This window comes from Sceloporus occidentalis, unplaced genomic scaffold, assembly GCF_023333645.1.
Source record: "Sceloporus occidentalis isolate IW3139 unplaced genomic scaffold, rSceOcc1.0.p SCAF_3, whole genome shotgun sequence".
Taxonomy (NCBI): domain Eukaryota; kingdom Metazoa; phylum Chordata; class Lepidosauria; order Squamata; family Phrynosomatidae; genus Sceloporus; species Sceloporus occidentalis.
In genome coordinates, this window is record NW_028316983.1 from 118,997,729 (window position 1) to 119,003,728 (window position 6,000).

General features: G+C 49.3%; 1 protein-coding gene across 1 annotated transcript in view; it reads right to left on the reverse strand.

The window, feature by feature from the left end:
* BRINP2 (BMP/retinoic acid inducible neural specific 2) overlaps positions 1-4,700 on the reverse strand; it is a 136,496-nt gene extending 131,796 nt beyond the window's left edge. Inside the window, exon 1 of the mRNA XM_089515965.1 lies at positions 4,422-4,700. The gene's annotated coding sequence lies outside the window, so the exon portion shown is untranslated. The remainder of the gene's footprint in view (positions 1-4,421) is intronic.
* Between the last annotated feature and the right edge of the window lie 1,300 nt (positions 4,701-6,000).

The window sequence follows — 6,000 nt, forward strand, 5'->3', positions numbered from 1 at the left end:
TTTTTTCTGCACCGGGATCCTTCTCTTGCTCCTTTTAAAGCTGTGATCACATGTTTTTATAGTTGTACAGTCTTCCAAGAATTCTGAGAATGCCATCTGTGAGTGTGTGTATTTGTGTGTGTAAAATTTAGCTTTCTTTGTTGTAGTACCAGAGAGGTTGCCCAGTCCAACCTAACATCAGGCTCCAGTCCATCTGTTTGGGAGATAGATAGGTCATTTGTGCCATCCAGGTGCTGGATGAACGACCAGCTTTCAAGCAAAACAAGGGATGTCATATCGAGGAGGGAACTAGCTTGTTTTCTGCTGCTCCAGAGACTAGGACCCGGAGCAATGGATGCAAGGTCCAGGAAAAGAGATTCCACCTCAACATTAGGAGGAACTTCCTGACAGTAAGGGCTGTTCAACAGTGGAACAAACTCCCTCAGAGTGTAGTGGAGTCTCCCTCCTTGGAGGTCTTCAAACGGAGGCTGGATGGCCATCTGTTGGTGATGCTTTGGTTTGGATTTCCTGCATGGCAGGGGGTTGGACTGGATGGCCCTTGTGGTCTCTTCCAACTCTACTATTCTATTCTATGAGTGGACCATGGAAAAGAAGTGATATGTTGTTGGTGAACATCAAGCAAAATTATGTTGGCCAGTTTTGGAAAACGTGGGGAATGTTGGCAGCTACCCTTGGAAAAATTAAGGATTTTGTGCAGAAGAGGCTCAACAGACTGTGTAAAACAGACTGTTTCTGTTGCCTTATGTTCCACTGTCCATAGAAGCACCAAAAGTGTGGTATACTTTTCCTTCTCCCCAACTCCAAGCCAAAGCAAGAGAGAGTGAGAGAGAGCGAGAGAGCAGTCAGCTTTGTTCAATACACTGATGATGAGTAATCTGTATTACATTGTTAATGCAAAACTGCCCTGTTGTTTGTTAGGTCATTCATCCACAAAACAACCTGCAAAGTAGTCAGCACTGTCTTATTAAAAGGGGGGGGGACCCCACAATACTCTTAAATCCACCTGATTTGCTCCTGGCAATGGCAGAATACAAACAGAGCACTTCTGCGTCCATATGTAATATCTGTAGCCTGATTATTTATGAAATATAAATCCTACAGCTATTGGGGCAGGGGGGGATTTGATACTTAAAACAAAGGTTACCAATTAGCTTTTTACATACATACACACACAAAACACCTACATCACAGGCGCAGGCCCATTTGAGATTCCACTCCCCTCTCCTGGTGCACAGCCTGTTCTCTTTGCTAGAGGCTATTTAAATCTCTGTTTTCCATCCTGCCCCATCCCTGAAGAAATTCCGCACCTTTAATGGCTGCATGACACAGGAGCCATGCCATTCCCTGCTGCTGCATCCCCATGTTGAGGAAACAACACCTATTAAAATTTCTGCCAGGCATGAAGCTCTCAAAAGCTTTGGATGCTCTCCCTGAAAGAAAGGGACAAACCTCCTTCCCCCTCTGTACTGCATGCTCATGTTCTCTCCTCCATGAAAGAAGCAGACCTGAAAGTTCCCCCTGACATCACCTTCCCACCGTTGCCCTGCATCTCTTAGCTCTAGGATGCCTGAGTTCCCTCTTTGGGGAAATTCAGGCTTACAAGGTGTTTAAACTTCATGCCCTCTGGCAGCAATCATGCAGGGCATTTTGATAACCACCCCTTCGACTTATTTCCATTAAAAACATACTTAGCTGAATGCATGGATTGTCAAGAGGGAAAATAACCACTCAGCACCCCAGTAAGCACAAATGCTGAACAATGCTCTAATGAATTAATTGCAATGCTTTGGAGCTGGCTAAACCGCCACCCATTATGTGCATTTTATTCCCTTTTCTTACCTATCCCCTCCCAGAGGGAAGGCAAGATGCCATTCACATTTCAGTCAAATCACCAGCAGGGCACCGATTTTAACAGGTCCAGGTTGTGTTTTTTAAAAATGCATCCCCTCGGGGCCACTTCACATGTTAACATTTTTAGATGTCACACTAAGGTGTTCTGAGTGCGCATATCTACCGCGTGGGTGCCTGTCGTACGGCATGTATATCACACAAGTGCCCTGTTGAGTGCACACTTGTCTACATAATGTGTGAAATGGTCCTTACATGAATTCCTAGTATGGTGTTGGGCAGCCTGAGAAGAAAGGCACTTACATGGAGCTCAACGGCGGCGTGACAATCTCGCAACGTTGTTTGAAACCTTAACCTTTGAATAGTTATTTCCCTTTAATCCACAGCCTCACACAGTGATGCTGGGAATGTCTGGAGCGTTATTTTACAGACACAGAACTCTTGATTCCCAAAATATCGATGTGTTCCGAATCTTAAAAACCTAGTCTGACAGTTTTGTTCATTCTTCTCCTGCAAGGCTAGTATAGAGATGAACACAAATGTTAAATTTAGGTTACATCCACATTGAAATTACTTGGTCTGAGACTGCTTTAACTGCCCCTCTGGGGCCACAACAAACTCCAATTCCCAGAATTCCATAGCATTGAGCCAGGGCAGTTAAAGCGTGTCAAATGTGGCAATTCCCCCAGTATGAATGCAGTCATAGGTTCAAAACTGATTATGAAAAATACACATTTCAAAAGGATCAGAGCCAAATTGTTCATAGGCTGCACTCGACGCTATCCTCCCCAAAAGACACTCATGCCCACATCTGTGGCTTTCAAGAAGCTATAATCCATAGGATTGTTAGAGATTAAACCAAGATTTGCTCTAACAGGGTGATCTGCCTTCTGGGGTGGAAGAAAAGCTCCAAGAACACAGTTCCATCCTGCACTGTGTTTTTGCACACCTCCGGTCCCAAAGAGCCGTGCATTTGCACTGGTGGCTTCTTCTTGGGATTGAAAGCAGGGCTGTGCCTGGAGCCCAGCTGTGCAGCTGGCAAAGAGGTTGGGGAGTGCAGGGGGTCAGGTTTCTCTCTTCTGATCTGGAGAAGGGCAAGATGTTTGCCTGGTGTCTGAAGGCTAAGAGGTGAGGACCTTTGCAGCCCCAGAACTAAAAAGTGTGGAACTCTTGAACCCAAGTGCTGCTGTGCCAACCCACCTCTTCCCTCTTCTGGGATTCCCTCTACAAGATCCAAACCACACTGCAGAAGTCATCCAGTTTCAGATTGTTTTAACTGCCACAGCTCAGTGCTAGGGAATTATTCTGGGAACTGTAGCTCTGTGGGACATTTTGCCTTCTCTGTCAGAGAGCGCTGCTGCCACAATAAATGACAGTTCCCAGGATTCCCTAGCACTGGGCCAGGGCAGTTAAAGCAGTCTCAGACTGGGTTATTTCTGCAGTGTGTCTTTGGACCCAACTCTGGAAACCAGGGTTCGAATGCCAGCTTGGTCATGGAAAGCCCCTGGGTGACCTGGGGTCAAGTCACACTCTCTCAGCCTCAGGCGAAGGCTTGGTCTCTTCTGAACAACTCTTGCCCAGAAAACCCAATGATAGGGTCTCCTTAGGGTTGCCATAAACTAGAAACGTCTTGAAGGCACAGGGCTACAAGATCTCTTTGGGGACTGAGGCTCACTGGGAGGCTCACTCTGCACATGCTCGGATCAGGGTACTGAGGCCACCATCATCCTCTTGGGGTTGGAGGAGCCTTGGTTGGTAGTCCTAGAGATTCCCTTGCACGGATCTCTAGATAGGAATCTCAGGCTCAGGGATGGCAACCAATCTGGCCAAGAAACCCTTGAGGGAAAGGTCACAGAATCACAGAATCCTAGACTTGGAAGAGATGGCCCTTGTGGTCTCTTCCAACTCTATGATTCTATGATTCTACCACAAGGGCCATCCAGTCCAGTCCCATTCTGCCATGCAGGAACTCTCCATCAAAGCATCCCTTAAACAGCCTCTGTTTAAAAACCTCCAAGGAAGGAGGAGATGAGGGAGTGTGTTCCACTACTGAACAGCCCTTACTGTCAGGAAGTTCCTCCTAATGTTGAGCTGGAATCTCTTTTCCTGGAGCTTGTGTCCATTGCTCTGGAGCAGCAGAAAACAAGCTTGCTCCCTCCTCAATATGACATCCCTCCAAATACTTAAACAGGGCTATGATATCACCTCTTAACCTTCTCTTCTCCAGGCTAAACATCCCCGGCTCCCTGAGTCTTTCCTCATAGGGATTCATGGTTTCCAGACCCTTCACCATTTCCATTCCAGGGGCTCGACAAGGAGCAATGGACCCTATGCCTTCAGAGGGACTGAACCTCCTGCACAGGCAGCCTGGCATCGATGCCAACCTCCGAGGGCAGCAACTCAATCCTAGAATCCTAAAATTAGAAGAGACCCCCCCCCCTAAGGGCCATCCAGCCCAACCCCATTCTGCCATGCAGGAACTCCCCATCAAAGCATCCCCTGGGACAGATGGCCCTCCAGCCTCTGCGTAAAGACCTCCAACACTCTGTTCTGATCCCACTTGGGAGACTTACCGCCAGCGCCGTCGGAAGCGGGAAGAAGGGGAAAGGAGAGGAGGGAGAAAGGGCTACCCTTCGGCCATCCAGCGGGGCTCTCCTCCTCCTCTTCCTCAGGGACTCCCCTTAGGAGGGGCTCCTTGCCCGGGACGCCGTGGGACCAGGGCTGCCTGGCCTCGCGCCCCTCCGGCTCTGGCTGAGCCCAGGACCTCCAGCTCCATCCTTGCGGCAGGTTGCGGGGAAAGTAGGCAGGAAGGCGAGGAGAGAGAGCAAAGCATCACCCGCTCAGCAGCATCCTCGATGGGAAGGAGGAGGAGAAGGAGGAGAAGTCAGCGCCTCCACTGCCTTCCCCCCCTGGACCCCCGCCTCCCCTCCCGATAGGCAACTGGCTCCGCCAATAGGAAGCCGGGCTGGACTCCCTGCCAAGCCCTGATTGGTCCAACCCTGGAGGGAAAAGTGGGGACTGGGATGAGAGGGGGGTCTCCCTTTTGACTGAGGCTTTGAATAGGGCTCTCCAACGAAACCTTCCCTTTTTGGTGTGGCATGCACACAATTAGCCCGCGTCCGCACTGTGGGAATAATGCGGGTTGACACCGCTTTGACTACCATAGGGCTCCTTGGGGAGGAATTCTGGGATTTGTAGCGTGTTGTGGGGCCCCAACACGCTACAAATCCCAGAATTCCTCCCCAGGGAGCCCTATGGCAGCGAACACGGTGTCAACCCGCATCATTCCCACAGTGCGGACGCAGCTCTTTCGCAAAGGGGAGGGAGAGAAAGCGCGGGAAGCGAAGGAGTGTCTCTGGAGCTGATGGCTGTGTGGCAACCTCTGGCTCTTCAAATATTTAAAAGGGGTTTTTTAATTTGGGTTTTGGTTTGGCAATGAGCCCAGAGAGTCAAAATGGGGGGCGAAGCTGTGGAAAGGCCTCCCTCCCCTCAGAGCAAAGGAAGAAGAGGGAGCCTTCCTGTGGTGGATTTTGACTCCCAAGTGAGAGGGTCGTGACTGGATGCTAGTCTTGACTCCTCTGTCTAGTAATAGTCATAGAATAGAATCATAGAGTCGTAGAGTTGGAAGAGACCACAAGGGCCATCCAGTCCAACCCCCTTCTGCCATGCAGGAACTCTCCGTCAAAGCATCCCTGACAGATGGCCATCCAGCCTCTGCTTAAAGACCTCCAAGGAAGGAGACTACACCACACTTTGAGGGACTTTGTTCCACTGTCAAACAGCCCTTACTGTCAGGAAGTTCCTCCTAATGTTGAGGTGGAATCTCTTTTTCTGTAGCTTGCATCCATTGCTCCAGGTCCTAGTCTCTGGAGCAGCAGAAAACAAGCTTGCTCCCTCCTCAATATGACATCCCTTCAAGTATTTAAACAGGGCTATCATATCACCTCTTAACCTTCTCTTCTCCAGGCTAAACATCCCCAGCTCCCTAAGTCTTTCCTCACAGGGATTCATGGTTTCCAGACCCTTCACCATTTTAGTCGCCCTCCTTTGGACACACTCCAGTTTCTCAATGTCCTTTTTGAATTGTGGTGCCCAGAATTGGACACAGTATTTCAGGTGGGGCCTGACCAAGGCAGAATAGAGTGGCACTGT